This window comes from Ursus americanus, chromosome 6 (genome assembly GCF_024610735.1).
Source record: "Ursus americanus isolate L20-20 chromosome 6, mUrsAme1.1.p, whole genome shotgun sequence".
Taxonomy (NCBI): domain Eukaryota; kingdom Metazoa; phylum Chordata; class Mammalia; order Carnivora; family Ursidae; genus Ursus; species Ursus americanus.
Window position 1 is genome coordinate 52,828,964 of NC_142132.1, and position 20,861 is coordinate 52,849,824.

Consider the following 20,861-nt stretch of genomic DNA (forward strand, 5'->3'; position numbering starts at 1 on the left):
ACCCGCTTTCCTCTGGACACTCAAATAGAATTCTTTCCAGCTGTCACACTCGAACAGGACCAATGTGACCACCCCACATAGTGGCCGGCTGCCTCTGTGTTTCCATGTGAGCCATGTCTGAAGGACCCTCACCCCAAAACCCCTTCTCCCTGGCCCACTGAGGTGTCTGGAGTTTTGCTATTAGCCCTGTCCTCAGGAGGCCTTATAAACATCTGATTCATGGTTAAATCACTATGTAGTACACCTGAAACTAACGTAACACTCTGTTAACTATACCGGAATGAAAATAAATGATTTGTGTGCGCTTAAAAACAGTTAAAATGATAACTTTGATGTTACATGTATTTTACCACGAAAACAAAAATTTTGGAAGGCCGTGAGTTGTTTTATGTCAAATGTCAACAGCATTACTTTTCTAGATGATAAAATTTGGGTGACTTCACTTTCATTTTTATACTTTCCTGCATTATTTAATTTTTCTTGAGCAATTGGGCATATATTGCAATTGGGCAACTGTATTAAGCAATTGGGCTTAATCATGTTGGGAAGATAATGTTCTTTCTGCTTTGAGAAATAAACACTTTGACTTTCAAAAACATATATAATTTGGCTCCTGGAGAAGCAACACTTGAAGTCAGTATATGTCTAACTTCTAAATCAGGGAATTTTGAAAAGCATCTCCCAGGGAGAATAAAGATATGCAGGTTCCCTGGCCCAGGTGGAGGAGCAGCCCCAGCGATGCTGAGGGCAGCCAGGTCTTCCAATCCCAGCCTTCGAGGACCCGCCACCCCAGCCTGGGAAGGAAAAGGGGGCTCCTGCCATCCAGGCTTGCTGTTGCTGACCCGTCCCCCCCAGGGGCAGGGGCAAGACGTGGGTTTTCCCAGTTTTTTTCCATGGGGGCCTCCCCGTGCCTTTCCTTTTTTAACAGATCCTTTGGGGAAATGACAGGGAGGGCCACCTTGATGCAGGGCGCACCCAATCGTTGAGGCTGGACGAGTCCTGGCAAGGTCATTCAGTCCATTCCCCTGTCTCCAGGCAGCACTGGAATTATCCCAGCTGGGCAAGCCTTTATCTTGTTTTGAGGACTTCGGAAGCCGGGCATTCCACACCCTTCCTTGGTCAGCCATTTTCATGTCTAAACATTTCTAGCCAGGAAGTCCTTCCTCGTGTCTAATCCAAACTTTCTATGCTAAGAGTTTCCATCCTATGGCTCTTGTGGTTGGAGACAGGGAAATGGCCATTGCTTCCCTACCTTCATCCTAGGTCAGGAGCCACCAGAGCCTTGAATCAGGACCAAAGTCCTAAGTGATCCCCAGGCAAGTCACTACTACTCTTTGAACTTCAGTTTCCTCATCTGTCAAATGAGGCCGATGACATCCACAGTGCAGGAATCGAGAGGGTCAAATGAGATGAGCGTGTGGACGAGGCATAAAGTCGCCAGCAACATGAGGCTGTAATTATCATTAATAAGTAACAACCACCCATCCCTGCTGAACCACTGTATGAAAATGGTTTCCAGTGGGGTGGTACATCAGATGATTTTAGGTGATACGAGAACAAGTATTTTATTTTATTTTAAGATTTTATTTATTTATGTGACAGAGAGACAGCCAGCGAGAGAGGGAACACAAGCAGGGGGAGTGGGAGAGGAAGAAGCAGGCTCCCAGCGGAGGAGCCCGATGTGGGACTCGATCCCGGAACGCCAGGATCACGCCCTGAGCCGAAGGCAGACGCTTAACCACTGTGCCACCCAGGTGCCCCTATTTTATTTATTTTTTAAGATTTAATTTATTTATTCGACAGAGTGAGAGAGCACGTGTGCACAAGCAGGGGGAGCAGCAGGAAGAGGCAGAGGGAGAAGCAGGCTCCGTGCTGAGCAGAGAGCCCAAGATGGGGCTCAATCCCAGGACCGTGGGACCATGACCTGAGCTGAAAACAGATGCTTAACTGACTGAGCGACCCAGGAGCTCTGAGAGCAAGTATTTTAAATTAAAATTTCATGTGTGATAGAAAAAAATAAAACTAGCACATCAAATCCAGGATTTTATAAATATTATTGCTTAGAACAGGGGCATGTTAAGACAACAACAGCAACAAAACTTACCATTGTTTTACTGAAAAAAATATCAAGTAAATGATACTCCAGGTAGCATGAGGCCAGGGCTGAAATTGTGAAGGTGCCTCGAGAAATGCCAGCTGAGTGGACTGGCCAAGGAGAACCAAGGAGGCTGGTTCTACAGAGCGGGCAAGAGAGGCTGAGTCAGGGGAAGGATGAGAAGTGAAGTCCCAGAAGACAGGGGGAGACAACTGTTGAGCGTCCTGCCCGCAGATGCAGCCCTCTGTGGGTTCTGGAACAGTCTCCCCCCACAGCTGGGCTGTTACCAGCTCCAGCAAGGCAGGCTGGCAGGCAGGACTGGGATTTCATGTCTGTCTTGCGGTCCCTGGGGCTCAGAGCCCCCTTGCATCCAGCTTTCCCCCGTCAGGGGGAGTTAGACAGCCCGAACCCCATCTTGAATCCCTCCTGCGACATTGCCCAGCTGTGGCTTGTTAGCTTCTGCTGGCGGCTCAAACTTCCCAAACAGGTCCCCCGCCTCCACTCTCAACGTGGATTGGGCAACGGGGCCAGCAGAACAGGTCACCTGAGAGCCCCCCTGTGTGCCAGGCCCCTTGCTGGGCACCAGGACACAGTGAGCGAAAGAGGGCCCTGCTCTCCAGGAGCTCACAGCAGAACCAGGGAAACCCGCCTCTCATGGCCATCCCAGCTAGGACAGAGCTGTGTCTGCCACTCGGGCCGTGGGGAAAATGGTCCCCTCTGCCTGAGGGTCCTTGGCCTCCTGGGGCCAGGCATCTTATTGGAAAAGGACGTTACCCCTCTGTGCTCTGGGAAGAGGCTCCAGGTCCCTCGTTTACCCTTTAGGCCAAACCCGCAGTGAGCATTGTTGTTGTATTTTCCCCAAAGATTTTATTTATTTATTTGTCAGAGAGAGAGTACAAGCAGGGGGAGCGGAAGGCAGAGGGAGAAACAGGCTCCCTGCCGAGCAAGGAGTCCGACCCCGGACTCGACCCCAGAACCCTGGGATCATGACCCGAGCCGAAGGCAGACATTTAACCGACTGAGCCCCCCAGGCGTCCCCGTACCCGTCATGCCTCCTCTTGAGCTGGAGTTTCTCACACCCTGGCGTCTGTACACCGGTTCTCTGGAGCTCAAGACGTCTCTAAGAGACTTTAAGATGCCTATGTTTTCATTTTGGAATAATCTTTAAAAAGTCAGTATAAACAGACTCTACATCATCTGGATGCTTGGCTGACAGCCGATTATGGGATCACAAAATTTTAGTGTCTACATCTGCACTAATGTTTATGGAAAGCAGTCAACTTGAGTTTTGTTTTTTTATTTTTAATTCAACACTACATATGGAAAAATACACAAACCTTAAGCATATAGCTGGACGAACTTTCGCAAAGAGAACACATCTGTGAAACCAACAGGAAACATAATATTATTACGGCCCCCCGGAGACCCTCCTCAAGAACTCCTACACCCCTCAGTGATGACCACTATCCTTCATACCATAGATCGGCTTTGCCCATTTTTGAACTTGATATGCCTGGGCCATATAGAAGGACTCTCTGGTCCCTGGCTTCTTTCTGTCAACATAATGCCCATGAGATTCATCCATGTTGTTGGCGTGTTAACTTCTCGTCCAGTGCTTCTCAAAGTAGGATCCTCACAAGTCATCCTTAGGGTTCCATTAATCTTCCAGCTAGAGAAAAGCAAATGGGGGTGCCTGACAGTTCAGAAAGGGGTGGAGAGCATCCCACTGCAGGGCACACAGTCCTGCCCTGGGCCTTCACTCTACAGCCTAGAGCCTGAACAGTCACACTCCAGACTCCCAGACTGCAGCTTCCTCAGACACCCTGCTCGGCCAGGCCCCTAGGTCTTTGCAAATGCTGCTCCCTCAGCCTGGAATGCCCTCCCCTTGTCTGCCTGCCTAGCAAAGGCTTATGTGTTTTATGTCGCCTGAAAGCCTGCCTCCTCTGTGCGGTCTCCCCTGGCTCCTCTGTGCGGTCTCCCCTGGCTCCCCTGCTCCCCTGGGCAGACTCAGGCACCCCTTTTCCTGTGCTTTATCCATGTTACCTCTGCAGCATTTATCATATCGTGTGGTCGCTGCAGGTCTGTCTCCCCACTGGACAGGAGTGTGGGGCGACACTAGACTCCATTCCAGAGTGACGGAGTTGGGAGTCTTGCTGCACCCCCACCACCCAGGACCATCAGAGGCAGGAGCGAGGTTCTCCGTCCTGGCTCACCTACCTCATTAAACATGGGGTTCGGTTGGCTCCCACATCCCTGCATCATCAGCAGGGGTGGACAGCATCAGAACTATGGCATGGGAATCCTTGGCCAAGCTACCACACCAGGGAATTAAAGGCCTGGAGAGCCCTGCTTGGGCCAATGCCAGGCCCTAGGGCCCAAGGGTGAGATACTTTACCAGACAGGCATCAGTTTCCTCATCTGTGAAATGGGAACAATGAACCTGGTCACCTTCCTCTTTCCTGGGAAGAGTATGAAGTTAATGAATGCCCAGGACCGGATGTGACTATACCTAAGACCTAGAGCAAGCTGCCTGGAGGCAAGGGGACGGCCTACGTGACCCTAGGTTCTCTCCTCCTGCCCCGGACTGACGGACAGTGCGAGACCCGCAATTCAGCTGTAGCTGCTCATCTTGGTCCCTCACCCTTCCCTGGGGGGTCTTGGCTTGGAAGCCCTAATCTGCCTGCTAAGCACCTACCCCACTTATTCCAACCTAAATTTGTCCAGCCCTGTGCCGTGCCCTTGCAAGTGGCTGTATCCAGTCCATTGCAGTAAATTGGGTTTCTTTGTCCCTTCTCACAGAACCCTATTCACACGGCCCCTCCTCTGGGCAGCCTTCTCCTGTTATACTTGGGCTCGGTGGACTCATCTACAGTCTCGGCATTTGTGAAGGGTTCATGTCCCAGCCGCCCCCCAACTTCCGATCCCCACTCTATCCTGAAGTAGAACTGGGACCATAAAATGCGGTTCTTGGAAAAGCGGGCTCCACCCAGGGGGAGATGGAGCGCCCTGTTGCCATGGCAACCAACCCCCCCTCCCGCGAGCCTCTTCATTGGCCATTGAGATCAAGATTCCGCCTCCACCACCAGAAGGGACCAACCGGAGGCCGGCCCAGGGGACCTTGTTGGGGGATTAGTGGGGGTGACACGTCTCGTTTCCTGTTCTGCCCACGGGGAAACCCACCGGCACTTGATCCCACTTCTCATGGCGAAAGTGGCTTCGATGGAGCTGTGTCCTAGAGTCGGGGGCGGGGTAGGGGGAGGTGGGGAGCCTCTCGCAGGATGTTTCCTCGGGAGGGGCTGGGTAGACGCAGAGTTGGGTTGTTGGACTAGGGAGGAAGCAGTTTTTCTTCCCAGCAATTCAGGTCGCCAGAGAGGGCGCGGGGCGGGCGGGGGGCGGGGGCGCGACTCCTTGGGACTGAAGCCGAGAGGTCCCTGAGGGCCGCCAGGCGGAGGCGCTGCGGGGCGGGGCGGGGGGAGGAGGCTGCGGTGGAAAAGTATTAGGGAAGGGAGGCGGGGAGGATCCCACTATCAAGAGCCGGCTGGGGCTCCTGCCAGTGGCAGGAACCTGGGCTTGCACCCAGATAGGACCGATTCCTTCTCTGCCGTCATCCGCAGTGTGACCTTGCATACACGTGCCTTCCTCTCTCTGGTTGGGAGGAGGGGTGCGATCGCCTTTTACTCAGTGCCGATCCCTGTGCAGAACACCCTAGGAGTTTTCTATCCCAAATGCTTTCAAAACTACCCTGAAATAGGTGGGGACTATCTTTACCACATTTTACAGATGAGGAAACTGAGGCAAGGCTCAAGGAGGCTACCTGGCAAAAGCCTCGGGTGAGCTCAATTCCCAGAGAGAAGGCTTTGTAGGGGTTGGTGGTTGCCTGGGGGCAAGTGGGAGGTGCGTTCCCACCCCCACCCCCAGGCATCCTGGCCTGCCCGGTCTGCCCGGAAGGAAGGGTCGTGCCAAGCTGGGAGACTTGCGTGGTTTCCTTTAGCAAAACTGCGTCAGACTTTGTCTGGGGGTAAACCGCCACTAACTGGTGACAGCGCCTTGATTACAACAGATCAGAAAGGGGAAACCGAGCCTTCTCTGCCTTCTCCGGAAAGTTCCCTTTTCAGGAGACAACAGATGAAAGAAGATAGAGCCCGCCTTCACGAGAAGGAGGGAAAGAGTGTTTGTAACTGCTTTTGCTCTCTCAAAACCGCCTAAAATTACCTCTGGAAGCCGCCACTTAACAATACTAGAACCATTTAACTAAGCCAGATTGGGGTTGAGACCGGGCAAAGAGCGACCTGACAGGACAGCACTAATGTGCTCCAAGGGAGGGGCTGAGCCAGCAGAATGGGCACCGGATGCAGCATGAGACTGGACCCAATCTTAGAGCCAGACATTCCTCATCTGTAAAATGGGCTTGATTGGAGTGTGAAGATTAGGAAAAATAATCATGACATTCACTAGAACCTTTCTTGGTGCTACCTGTGCTCTGGATGGGTCAGGTAGCCCTCCCTCCAGAGTGCCCCCCCCCACACACACACCCCAACACACAAAAACACCAGAGCTTCCAAAGACCACACACTCGGGGAGAGGCTTTTGCCCAGATGCACTTGCAGTTCACTCCCGGGGGCCAGAATCAGACTGAGTAACGAACACTTAAGGAGCACCTAAAAATTGATGGTTTTTGAGTACCTAACAATATGTCAGGCTCTATATTAAGTGTTGAGCCCTGATCAACCCTTTAATCATCCCAGAACAATCTTTCTCCTCTCTGGAAAAATACTGTGGACAGTTATTTATCCCCATTTTGCAGAGGAGCAAACTGAAGTTTGTAGAGAAGTTAAGAAAGTTCACTATGGGCGCCCAGATGGCTCAGCCGGTTAAGCATCTACCTTGCTTCAGCTCTCATCAGGCTCTCTGCTCAGCAGGGAGTCTGCTTCTCCCTCTGCCCCTCACCCTGCTCGTGCCCCTCACCCTACTCCCACTCTCTCTTTCTCTCAATTAAATAAATAAAATATCTTTAAAAAAAAAAGTTCACCATGTGAATTTCAGACTCTTTCTGATGCAAATGACAGAAGACCTGACTCAAACTGGTTTATGCTAAAAAGGGAATTTGCTCGCTCAGGAAACTGAAAACTCCAGCCATGACTTGATCCGGAGACTCCAAAATGTCACAAAGACCGAATCCCTCCACTCTGCCTTCACCGTCTTGGCGCCAGGCTTGGGCTCCCAGAGCGGGCTTCTACGAGCTGCTGCACGCTCACGTCATCCCGAGTCCTAGTTCTGTATAAAAGAGGGTCTGGGTAATTGCAACACAGTCCCAGGATTTACTCTAATTACACATGCGGACTCTGGTCAGGGGTCATGTGACCACATTTACACGAGGCTCTGCTGGGGAAGATTCAGCACGATTGGCGGCCGGGTCCCATGCAGCCTCGCCTGTCCCAACGGGCTGAAAGGGAAGGAGGGAGGAATGTGTCTCCCAAGGAGGAACAGAAAAGATGGGGAACGGGTGCTAGCGGCTGATGGCACCTGTCGTTTTCCACAGTGAGGTCATAAGGTGACAGGGTTGAGACGAGCTGGGGCGGGGAAGGAGCCCTGGCAGTCGGACTCTGGAACCCACGACCCTAATGCCTCTACATCTTCCACTACAGGTGCCAGCCTGGTACTGAGCCCCTAGGAGAGAAAACGTAGATGCGGAAGGTAAGGCCCTTGCCCTGGGAGAGAGCCCGCCCTTCTTCATTGGTCCCAGGGCACTCCTTATCACCGCGGGTACGCACCCCACCTCCCACCCTGGCTGCTGTTCCTGGAGGGGCCTAGGAGCCTCTCTGATAGCTGGGCCCGGGCTGTTGCCTGCCATGCTATGGAAGGCCTTCCACATTAGCTGGAGTTATGCACCATTCTGGGGTCTAGTTGCCTCCCATTTCTCCAAGCAGAGGGGAGATTCTCTGGGGACTAGGACTATGAGCTCCCTTCTCCTGTCTGTGGCCCCTCTCTGGGAACCGGCGAAATTTGTGCAGTAGGCAGCAACGGTGATTTTGAGAGGCCCTAAGAAGGCCCTTTTCTACCCCTATGTACCTCCTTTACTGTAAAAACATTCCATCATTAGATGGGATTTCACCCCTTTAATTCCCCTTAAGATTCAGATTCCCCTGAGAGCGGCAGTACGGTGGGTGTCACCACTCATTCACACTGTAGTGAGAAGCAGCTCACAGAATCCTTCCGTGGTGGCTTTGTCATCATGGCCACCATTGACTGAGTGCCTCGCATCCGCTTTCCACAGATTCAAGAGCATCTCATGCATTATCTCATTTAATCCTCACAACTCTGTGAGGTGGGTACTGTTAGTGACCCCGTTTTACAGATGAGGAAACTGAGGCCCAGAGAGGTGAACGGTCATGCCCAAGGTCTGCAAGCAGTGGAACAGGGATTTGAACGCATGAAGTCTACTTCCAAAACCTATACTCTCCATTACTCCACCGAGATAATCCCTAACATTCTTCAGTCACAAATATATTCAATACATCTTTTTGACTTCCCTATATTTCAGCAAATTGTTAGTATAATCAGCATCATTTTATAGAGGAGAACATTAAGGGGCGCCCGGGGGGCTCAGTCGGTGAAGTGTCTGAAATCAAGAGATTTCGGCTCATGATATCAGGGTCTGAGATCGAGCTCCGCGTCAGGCTCTGCGTTGGGCATGGAGCTTGCTTAAGATTCTCTTTCTTCTCTCCTCTGCCCTTCCCCCCGCCTCTGTCTCTAAAAAAGAGAGAGAGGAGAACATTGAGGAGGCTAAGTTCAGTCAAAAGATGAGCCGCAGATCCGGAGTTTGACCCAATATTCCCGTCTGAGACCAGTTCTTCTCCCTGGACCCCACATAGCCCCCAGCGAGAGGAGCGTTGGGTCAGCTCCCTGGTGTCCTGGAAACAGAGGGAGAGTGTGGGGGGCATGGAAGCTGGGAGCTGCCAGAACAAACCTGTTCCTTCTTCCCTTCTTCCTCCTTCCCTCCCTCCCTCCTTCTTTTCCTTCTCTTTCTTCCCTCCTCCTTCCCACTCATTCATTAAGCCACCTGCACATCCACTAGGGGTGAGGACCACGGGTAAGCAAGGACCAAAACAAGTGTCCCTTGTGCTCTCACAGGGTTGATAGTCTCAAAAACAAACAGGGGCACCTGGCTGGTTCAGCATGTGACTCCTGATCTCCGGGTGATGCGTTCGAGTCCAACGTTGGGTGTAGAGATTACTAAAAATAAATAAATAAATAAAATTAAAAATAAAAACACTTGCTCTTTCTTGAGTGTTTATGGTGAGCAGGGCCCTGAGCTAGGTGCTGAACAGGCATCATCCCCAGAGCCCACTTTCTCAGGTAGGAGACTGGCGCTTAGGAAGAGCTACGGGCATTATCTCATGTAATGACTCCAGACTGACTCCGGAGTCCCAGCATCTCACCACCAGACTGGACTGCCCCCCTTTGGGGTGTAGTGAGGATCCAGTAGATACTTAAGATTGAGGAGTGCATACACACACACACACACACTCACACACTCACTCACTCACACCCCTGGCTCTGTGACTCCAACAGCCAGCACCAGACGCAGCCATTTCTGCCGTCTCCAGCACCCTCCTTCCCACCAGGAGCCAGGCTCCACCCCAAACAAGAGCTGAGTGGGGAAAGGCCGTCTCCCAAGGAAAGGATAGGCTGGCACACCAAGACCTCTGAATGGAAACCCCCAGGGAAACTGAATGAGAGTGCTCTAACCAGAGGTTCTGGAAGGAGACCTCGCCCGCTCTCCCTGGGCAGCCTTTCAGCGTGACTTCGTTGTGCCTTAGTTTCCTCACCTGTAAGTTGATCTGCTCACAGCCTGTGTCTGAAGTATTACCCACCAGAAACTTCCTAGATCCAGCGGGATGGGGAAGCTCCCTGCTTTCTGACTTGGTCCTTCCCGGTTCTTCATAGGGATTGTATTTCCCATTTTACAGATATGGAAACGTGGCTCAGAGAAGCTGACCCACAGGCACCTAATGAGTGTTAGGAATGCAATGAGAACCCACCCAGGTTTTGAATCTGTTGCCCCAACCAGTGTCTACTAAGCATTCAACTGAATGCAAGAGTCCGAGCTATGTCCAAGACATAGGGCAGCAGCAAGGGAGGCTTGGCCTACCCTAGGACAGTCCATTTCAGCAGGGCTGACAGACAAGAGGAAATGTGGGAAATGTTGGCAGGAGAGAGTGACAAGAGCTAAAAGGCTTTTGGCAGGGCAAGGGACAGAAGTCCCCTTGGGGCCATCTCAGCTCCCACATTTGGGAGGACCCAATAGAGCAAAGGTTTGGGGAGCTGAAGTGGGAAAGGCTGGGGTCTGGGATCAGTAGTCTTGGCTCAAGTGGGGTGTTAACTGGGAGGAGGAGTTGAGCTGCCCCACCCAAAAATACCCAGACCCTTCTCAAACCGTGCGCTGCCTGCCTGGAGTTTCTGCCCCAACAGTTTCCTTGTCTAGGGTGCTTTCCAGCCCCACCTGCTTTCCTGGAGTCCAGTTCATCTGTCACTCCTGCCAGGCATGTACCTGGTGCCTTGTGTCACTCTGAGTAATTCCAGAAACCCAGGTGCCCTCACCTGCTCCTGATTCAGTTTGACTCACCCTCCCTAGTTCTGGAAGGTGGCTCGTGGTTGTTCTTACCTCATGCTTGGGCACCTGGGGCCTGTGGGAGCAGCAGATCCTCCTCCCCACTCCCGAAGGTTAAACTGGTCGGTGTCATGCAGGGGAAGTGGAGGAGCCCTGAGGAGGGAACCCTCATCCACCCAGGATTAACTTCTTCCCTTTACAGCCCACTTCGAACATCCTTCCAGTGATCCCCAATGTTCTTCCTGTTCTTAACAGGAAAAGGACATTACCTGGGAAAAATAGCTAGTGTTATTGATTGTTTGCTAGAAGCTGGGCACTCTGTAGACATCGTTAGAGTTTCACAACATTCCATTCTTGGTTTGTATTTTCCAGATGAGAAAACTGAAGCTCAGAGAGGGGTTCATCTTGTCTCAGGTCACACAGCAAGGAATTGGCTGAAGTGGCATTGGAACCCAGGTATACTAGACTTCCGAGTTGTTTCACAAGGGACACACACACCTGACTCTCACGCCAGCTGCCCACAGGTGGGAGAGGGAAGATAGGGCTCATTCCACCTGTCAAGCTTAAGCCTGCTCGGATCCAACCTCATGCACCCCCAGCAGTCTTTTTTGGTGGCACCGGGGGGATAGACACTCTGAGAGGAGCCACCATTTGCTCAACCCAGGGATCTGAGGGCTGTCACTTCCTTGATGGGGATACCTATAGGCAGACCTGTAGAACACCCGTAGGAGGTACTCCCCTTATGACAGGCCCGGGTCGGTGCTGCTCGGTGGGAGCCATGGCCAGTCATCCCTCTTCATCTTAGATGGGCCCAGGCGTGCCACGACAGCGTTCCCCCTCCTTCCCTCCCGCGGCTTGTCCCCAGTTGGCATTGCTCCCACTGGACCTCCCCTACCCATCCTACCTTCACACCAGATAAGGCTGTATAGCCCAGAGCTGTGCTCACCAGTACTGTGGCTGCTAGCCCCATGTGGTTGTTGAGCACTTGAAATGGGACAACTGCTGCCCAGGAACTGAATTTTAAATCTTATTTAATTTTAATCAAGTTACATTTAAATTTTTAAATTGATACTGCAGTTGGGACGCCTGGCTGGTTCAGTTGGGAGAGCATGCAACTTTTGATCTCGGGGTTGTAAGTTGGAGCCCCACCATGGGTGTAGAGATTAAAAATAAAATCTTATAAAAAATGGATAATGTAGTTATTGGAAAACATTTAAGTGTGTGTGGAACACCTTGGGTACGTGAATCTACTTATGCAACTGCAAATTTTATGAAATCTAAACACAGATCATTTTCCGATGAAAATTTAGCCAAGAGTAGAAGTATAAACCAAGCACCAGGTTTTGAATGCTTAGTAGGAGAAAATGTAAAAATATCTCATTAATATTTTTTACATCGGTTAAATGTTGAAATGCTCTTTTTTGTATATCATATTAAATAAAATGTATTATTAAAATTGATTTTACCTGCTTTTTTTTTGTTTAACATAGCTACTAGAAAGTTTTTCAATTATTTATGTGGCTCCTATTCTGTTTCTATCAGACAGTGCTAGGCTGGGGGTTAAATGTGTGGGTTCAAATCCTAGCTCTGTGTGTCCTTGAGCAACTGAACCAGACTCTCTGGGCCTCAGGTTCTCACCTATAAGACAGGGATAATAGTGACACCTCCCTCGAGTTGTTCAGAGGAACAAGGGCGATAATGTTTGGAAAGCACTTAGCCCAGTGCCTGGCGTATAGTAGTGCTCAGGGGAGAAAAAACAACGTTGCAGGCTTCCTTTTATCCTAACACTGCGAGTGCAATTCTGTGAAACTGGGCAGTATTGATGCAGGGCCTGCTGGGCGCCAGGCCCTGGGGCTCCCACGGAGAGCCAGCGCTCGGCTCTTCTGGAACCCGCCGGTCTAGCAGGGGGGCTGCTCCGGGGAGAAGCGGGACAAGGGCAGGCGGCGGTAAGTGCGGGGGCAAATGCCACCCGGAGCTGCGCTAGCGGTACTCCTGCTGCTCCCGCAGGAGTGGCCGGGGGAGGCTTCCCGGGGGAGCCAATCAGGTGCCACGGAGGAGAGGGTGTCCCTGGCGAGGGAACAGCCACAGCGCCAGCGCCCGCAGCGCCTGGCCGCTCCCGGACTGCGCCATCTGCCTCACCAAATTTTCCATTTCTTGCCTCCAACTCCCTCCTGGCTGCGGCCCCGTCCCTGTGTTCAGCACAACTTGCTAGGGCCCGCCCACATCACTCCCCTTCTCACCTCCTCTGCGCTCTCCCGTCTCCTGTGGGAACCTCCTCCCTCCCTTGCCGCTCCAGCTCGGGTCCCCTGTGTTAGCAGGTTTCCCCTGATGGCTCCTGTCCGCCCCCCCCCCCCCCCCCCCCGGCTGACTACTTCATTCTACACCATCGGGGTTCCCAGGCCCTCTCTTCATCTCCCTGGGGCAGTCGTGCCTGCCCAACTAACTTGCCCCTTTCTTAGGGCAGGAACCAGAACCAGCTCTTACCCACCTCCTAGCACTGGGCTGAGCCCTTCAGTAAGACCTGTGGATTGCCAGAGCTCCTCACTGGGGAAACCGAGAGGCATGTCCACCCAGGCACAGTGGAAAATCCCTGGCAGGGGGAAGGGCTGTGGAAATTTCTTCTTAACGTTCTCTTTCCAGACTTGGACTTGCCCCAGAAAGCAGTCAAGCATTTGCCCAGTGACCTGCAAGGCGGCTCTGCTCTTCTCCTCCCCCCACCCCCACCCTGGGCTTGAACCCAGGGAGCAGTGATGGGGCTGGGAGAAGCAGGAACTGGCAGCTGAGCTCAGCTGCAGAGAATGGCTGTGAAGTCCTCTTGTCCCATCCCCTTAGTTCAAAGATGAAGAAACACAGGGGCAAAATGACACAAGGCTGCAGATGTCTTCAGTCCCAGTTCAAGCTCCCCTAGTGCCCCACATTCCTGTTTCCTCATCTGTAAAATGGGCATAATAGTCCCTACTTGATAGGACTGGTGATATGTGAAGTGAGTTCGAGATGTGGAACATTCTAGGAATATGCGCTATGTATCCTCTCTAACCCTGAGCCTGCTCTTCCTCGTAGCCCCAGTGGTGGAGAGTGTCCTTCCCATTGTGCCAGCGGCCACCTCTGGGGGCTTGAATGAGGCCTTGAAGTTATCACCAGGGACTAGTGGGTTCCTGTGAGGCTTGGCCCCGTATTGTCTGTAGACTGTGTCCACAGCATGTCTTGCCTGTATATTTGTCCTGCTGCTTTTTAAATGTATGTAGATGCAATTTTTGGTGAAAAAGATACAAATTCACTTAACAGTGTTAGTGAAGTCACAGGTTTGTCATATATTCAGTTAACCAGTGATAGCAAAAGTCAACTACAATTTTTGGAGTTTCATAATGGGTTGGGGGCCATTGGGACAGGTGCCCCAATCTCAGCCCTTCTCCCCTGAGGGGCCCATGCTCCTCTCCTGTCCCCTGAGAATGTGCCAACCCAAAACAGCTCCACTACTCTGTCCCTGGTCCCCAGACTACCCCCAAAGGGGCTCTGACAGGAATCTGAGGTGTGGCAGAAGAGCCTAGGTGAGAGAATGAAGAAGGCCACCCTCAAGTCCTCAGGAAGTCTCATCCCTCCCTCCTCCCACTTGCTAGAACATACGGAATAACCGCAGATTCCTAGCCCTCCTCCGGCCCTTTGCCGCTTATCACCTTGGAGGCCTGGGCGCAGTGGGACTCGACTGTGGGGGTCACTGGGGTTTGGACTGGAATGTGGAGAGGCATACGAGCGCTGGGAGGTGTTGGGTACTGTTGGTGGGAATGTGACATGGTGCGGCCAAGGCTGAAAACAGCATGGCGATTCCTCAACAATTAAAAATAGAGTGACCACCTGATCCAGCAGTTCCACTTCTAGGTATATACCCCAAAGAAGTGAAAGCAGGGGCTCAAAGAGATATTTGTACACCCATCTTCATAGCAGCATGATTGACAGTAGCTAAAAGGTAGAAGCAACCCAAGTGTCCGTCAGCGGATGAAAGGCTAAGCAAGTGTGGCACGGACGGACGATGGGATAGTATTCGGCCTTCAAGAGGAAGAAAATGTGGGCTCTAGGAAACTTGCTACAACATGAATGAACCTTAAAGACATTGTGTTAAGTGAAGTAAGCCAGGTCCTAAATAAGACAAATACTGTGATTCCACTTATATGACGTATCAAGAGAAGTCAAATTCATAGAGACGCAAGGTTGAATGGTGACTCCCAGGGACTAGAAGGGAGACACGTGGTACTGTTATTTAGCGGGTATAAAATTTCAGTTATGCAAGTTAAAAGACTTCTGGAGAACAGTTGCATGACAATGGGAATATATTTTTAACACTACCAAACTATACACTTAAAAATGGTTCAAATGGGGGACGCCTGGCTGGCTCAGTCGGTAGAGCATGCAACTCTTGATCTTGGGGTCGTGAGTTTGAGCCCCACGTTGGGGGGGGGTAGATCGTACTTAAAATTTTTAAAAAATGGTTCAAATGGCAAATTTTATGTTATGTGTATTTTACCACAATTTTAAAAAAGAAGTGTTGGGGATTAGCCCTAGTGGGCCTCTCAGGAGATGGCAGATTTGAGATGTCGTGTTCCTTTCCATCTTTCCTCTCTTGCACACGTGTTCACAGAGCACTTTCAATGAGCCAGGCACTGTTTTCGGCACACAAAAAACGTGGGTTAATGTTCTACTACCAGAGACAGACAAAAAATAAAATCTGAACCAAAATACTCATAGCTTCTCTATGCTTTCTTTTTCTTAGTGTAAGTGTACCATATTTACACTAAATGGACTCATAATTATGGAGCCATAATTATGTTTTAAAACTTCTAGAGCTCATTTTATATACTTTTTAAAAAAGATTCTATTTATTCATTTGACACAGAGAGACACAGAGAGAGAGCATGCATGAGCAGGGGGAAAGGCAGAGGGAGAGGGAGAAGTAGACTCCCTGCTGAGTCGGGAGCCCCACGTGGAACTCGATCCCGGGACCTGGAGACCATGACCTGAGCCGAAGGCAGATGCTTAACCATCTGAGCCACCCAGGCGCCCCTCATTTTATATACTTTTTAGTGTGTGTTAGAAAAAATTTTTAATTCAGGTATGATTTGCATGCAGTAAAATATGCACCCTTTTTTTGGTGTTCAATTCTAGTATTTTGAAAAATGTGTGCTAAAAAAACAACTATTGCTATAATTTACATGCTCTAAATTTCACCTGATAAAAGTGTAGAATGCAATAGTTTTTCGTATATTCACAGAGTAATGCAACTGTCACCACAATCAATTTTATAATATTTTCATCACCCCCAAAAGAAACTCCCTATGAGCAGTCACCCGTCCCAATCAACCACGAATCTACTTTTATCTCAATGATTTGCCTGTTCCGGACATTTTGTATAAATGGGATTGTGTAACATGTGGTCGGTTGTGACTTGTCTCACTTAGCGTCATGTTCCTGAGGCTTATCCAAGTTGTGACATATATCATCCTTCATTTCTTTCTACTAATGAACAATATTCCATTGCATGGAGAGACCACGTCTTGTTTATCCATTCATCTGTGGATGGACATTTGGGTTGTTTCCACTTTGATTTGATGAATAATGCTGTTATGAACATTCACACAGACGTTTTTGCGTGGACGTGTTTTCATCTCTCTGGAGGATACACCCGGAAGTGGAATCGTCGGGTCCTACGGTAGCCATACGTCTAACGTCAGGAGGAGCCGCCGCGGTGTTTTGCCAGTGGCTGCGCCATTTTACAATCCCTGCAGCAACGTATGAGGGTTCCCTTCTCTCCACATCCTTGCCACTACCCGTTCCTTTCCATCTCTTTAACGATAGCCATTCTGTGGTGTGAAGCAGCAGCTCACTGTAGAGCTCATTTACATTTCCAAATGAGCACGTTAAGCACCTTTGCATGAATAGCTTATAGGTCATTTGGACGTCTTCTTTGGAGAAATGTCATTCAGGTTCTTTGCTTGTTTTTTAATTGAGTTGCGAGAGTTCTTTATAGGAGCACCTGGGTGGCTGAGCTGGTTAAGCGTCTGACTCTTGATTTCGGCTCAGGTCATGATCTCAGGGTTGTGAGTTCGAGCCCCACGTGGGGATCCATGCTGGGTGTGGAGCCTTCTTAAGATTCTCTCTCTCCCTCTTAAAAAAAAAGAGTTCTTTGTATATTCTCGATGCAAATCACTTATCATATATATGATTTGCAAAATATTTTCTCCCAGTGTTGTCTTTTTACTTGATTGCGTCCTTTGAAGCACAAATGTTTTTAATGTTTATGAAGTCCAACTTGCAGACCATCTTTTCTATCACTAGAGAGAGAGAGAGAGCGATGTCTGCTTCTTAGGGGTTCCCACTTATTTTGACTTTCTCTTGCAGCCCCACAGAGCCACCTAGTTATATACAATTGGAATGAACGAATGCAGTAATCGGTTGACGAGCCCTCACTGTCTGCCTTCAGAGCCGTCAGGACCTCACAGCCACAGAAGTTTCTGTGCACTGCCCATGCGTGAGATCAACATGGAGATTCCTTGCACGGACGTGTCTGAGTTTAATAGACTGCTTTCTAATTTGTGATTTGTTCATAAAGAGCCCCCCTTTCAGGATAATTACAGAGTCCTATAACAATCTATTAATTGGGCCTGGTTTCTGGGCCTCCTGTTTCCTCAGCCTTCAGCTGGGCTGCCCCAGCAGTACGTGGCCCCCTCCAGCAGCCCAAGCAGATGTGGCTGACCCAGACACCCTCCAGCTGGGAGCCAGGGAGGGCTCAGGGGAATGAGTGGAAGGCCCGGGAGGTAGAAGACCACACTTCCCATCTGAGCCCTGCGGCCTTGCTCACTGAGCCACTCTGGGCCTTTGCATTTCCTTCTGAACCATGAGGTGGAAGTGAAGGAACCTAATACAGGGTGTGTAATATGTGCCCGGCTTAGAAGTATACAGCTTAGAAGTGCAGTTGTCTAAGCACATTACCCCCAAATGATGGTTTTGTTTGTTTGTTTGTTTTAAGATTTAATTTTTTTTGACAGAGAGAGAGAGTGCACATGAGTGGGGGGAGGGGCAGAGGGAGGTAGAGAGAGAATCTTAAGCAGGCTCAAGGCCCAGTGTGGAGCCTGATGTGGGGCTCCATCTCATGACCTGAACCAAAATCAGGAGTCAGACGCTTAAACAACTGAGCCACCCAGATGCCCCAAGATTTTATTTTTAAGTAATCTCTACACCTAATTTGGGGCTCGAACTCACAACCCCAAGATCAAGAGTCACATGCTCTACTAACTGAGCCAGCCAGATGCTCCCCAAATGATGTTTTTTACAAGATTGTATTAAGGTTGCCTGTTGACATGACTCTTGTTAAGATGTCTTTTGAAAAGATGTTAGAAGAAAGCAGGACCAGCGAAGAAGGTCAAAGCTGATCCCTACTGCAGGGTGCCCACTGCAGCCAGCCCTGTCTGCCGCAGCTCGGGCCCCCATCTCTTGCCCAACCACTGGCTTCCTCTGCCAATGGTGGACCCAGTTACGACTTTATATACATGTCTCTACACTATTATCCCCATTTTACAGATGAGGTAACTCAAAGTAACCTGCTCAAGGTCATTGGCTAACAAAGGTCTGAGTCCAGGTTCAAACCCAGATTTCACATCGTGGGGGCCGTAACCACTAAGGACACCACTTCCCTCCCAGGACCTTAGTCTTTAATATTCCTCTAAACTGGGCGGCAGACGTAATAAAGCAAGGAAGTGTTTCTACGCTGCCCTCCTCTCTCCTTAGCCTGAGAGTCTGAGGCTGGTGGGGGAATCTTGTGTGGTTTCAGCGAAAGGAGAGGGGCATGATCAAGCAATCAGGCAGCCAGGGCCTGAGGGGAACCCGGGGCTGTCCCACTGAACTGGAGGGTCTGGAACAAGTGCTGAGTTTTCAATGCTGTGATTGTGAAGGATGAGGCAGGAGGAGGCGGGGAGGAGTCATAAAAGGGCTACAACTCACTCTGGGTCTTAAAGGAAGGGAAGCGTTTACAGACAGGTCAGAGGGATGACATCCCTGGTAAAGGACACTGGAAAGAGCAATATCTGGGATGAGAGAGGGGGGTAGGCCATATTGACCTGTACCTAAAGAAGGGGCGTTGTAGGGGGTGTGGTGGTCCGTCAGCCTGGATAGGGCAAGTAGGGCCCACTATCAAAGGTCTTGAAATGCAGACAGTGGAATCTGACAATAGGGAGCTATTGTAGGTGCTAGAGTAGTATCCTGATGAGTTGGGAAATAGAAATAAAAGAGGTAATCAGTACAAACTTTGTAAGCCAAACAGAACAATTTCTGGAAACATTTTCCAAAGTTGGATTTTATTTGTAAGTCTATAAGCTTTATTAGCTTTCAGTTTTAGCAACAAAGGAGCCTTTCCCGTCTTCTCTTCCAGAGCCCAAAACCTGGGACAAATCTCCCTGCTGCATCTTAAGAGGCCTGCCAGCTCCCCCCTGAGGGTCCTTCTGTCCAGCTGGAGGGGCATTTTCAAGCTTTGTGATGAGGAAAGCCAGTGTGCTTGCAGGAGATGGTGACTCAGCGGTCCTTTCTGGGAGTCCAGGCTTTCCTCTGGCCTCAGGCTGACCATCTAAGAAAAGGAGCTGAGTGTGCTCACTGCCTCCTGGTTTTGGAGAGGAGTTAATGCTTACCATTGCACCCAGTTCTTGCCTCTAAATACCAACAAGACTGTCTTGGCCCCAGACATAGTTTTGTTTTCCTTGCTCCTCTTTCGGGGCAAGGGACATACAGCTTTGAACATTGGAGCTGATCTTAATTCCCAGGGAAGGATGCCCAGACACTACCCAGAAGCTGAGTGCCCTTCGCTCCCAGCTCTCACCCTGAGGGGCTGAAAGTGGACAAGGTCAGGCACAGTCAGAAGATGGTCATTCAAGGGCTGGGGCCTGTGTTTACTGGTCTGTGAAACATTACTAACCCACGTCCCACCCAGCCCTCACAAGGTGGCTATTAGGAGGATGTGCTAAGAAAATGAAGATGAGGGCTCCCCTAAAACTACTCTGGGCAACTTCTCATTTGTTATCAGCATTTTCAGATCTAGTTCTAACCCAAGTGCATTCATTTTGGGGAACAAGTCACTCAGCTCTACCAAAGAAATGCGAGTCTTCTAAACCATCGAAGTTTAGGACTCTGTGTCAGAATCACTGATGAAAATGCAATGAGGGCCCCAGGAGGATCTGTGCCCAGAGATCTGTGTTTTAACCTGGGCCCCACATGCTCCACTGGGAGAACTACTGTTTTAACATTGGGCAAACAAGGCCAGCCTGGGACCAGGAAGAGAAACAAGGGAGATAACAGCCCTCCAAAGGCCAGAGTGAGAGGTCTGCCAACCCCCGCCTCGACTGGCACAGGGAGGGAGAAGTGGAAGGGCCTTGGCCTTCATCTGGCCCAACCCCAACTTCACTGATAAGGAAATTAGGGGCCAGAGAGCACAATGAGTCCAAGTCACCCAAGGAATTCATGTGGACTGCAGTCCCCTTGCTCAGAAGCCCTCATCACTACTCCTTCCCTGCTTCCCCTTCGTGTGTGTGTGTGTGTGTGTGTGTGTGTGTGTGTGTATGTTTCATTCTGCACCTGCCAGGGCCACACCTCCCAGTAGCAGGTCATGCCCCTTGGAGCCCTAGGTTCCTTGTCTAGTTAAGAGGCTGGCTCCATTTCTTGGTACTCCTGCAGCCTAGCCTTTTACATTCAGAGATCAATTTTGTAATTTTCATGACTGTGTTAACAAATGGAACTGTGACTTTTTCACAAAAGAAAAATGTTCCTTAGAGTCCTTCCAGTTCCTCCTAAGTGCCTTGAGCCCGGTACCTGGGCCTTCTAACCCAGGGCAACCAGGTGAACTCTCCCTACTGAGACTCTGGCTCAGTGGGAGGTCTGACTCTCTCCTCGACTTCCAGGGCTTTCCAGCACTTTCCCCTGGGAGCATCAGCCCGCACAGGACCAAGGCAGCCAGGGTTCTTGGCACAGCTGGCACACAATTCACATACCTCCATTACCAGGCTGGCAGGCAGCCCCGGAAAAGGACAGAGAAACACACAAGTGGACTGGAGTCTGCTGAAACTTGCCTTTTACAGGCCCCCCTCCCTCTCCTTTTATTTCACAGCACCGATGAGACTCAAC

General features: G+C 50.4%; 1 long non-coding RNA gene across 1 annotated transcript; it reads right to left on the minus strand.

Moving 5' to 3' along the window:
- Window positions 1-8,581: 8,581 nt before the first annotated feature.
- Window positions 8,582-13,031, minus strand: LOC123783116 (uncharacterized). The gene is made up of 3 exons (XR_006777122.2): window positions 12,947-13,031; window positions 9,258-9,328; window positions 8,582-8,845 (listed from the first exon to the last, which is right to left on the minus strand). It is a non-coding gene; the product is annotated as an uncharacterized LOC123783116 (long non-coding RNA).
- Window positions 13,032-20,861: the final 7,830 nt, after the last annotated feature.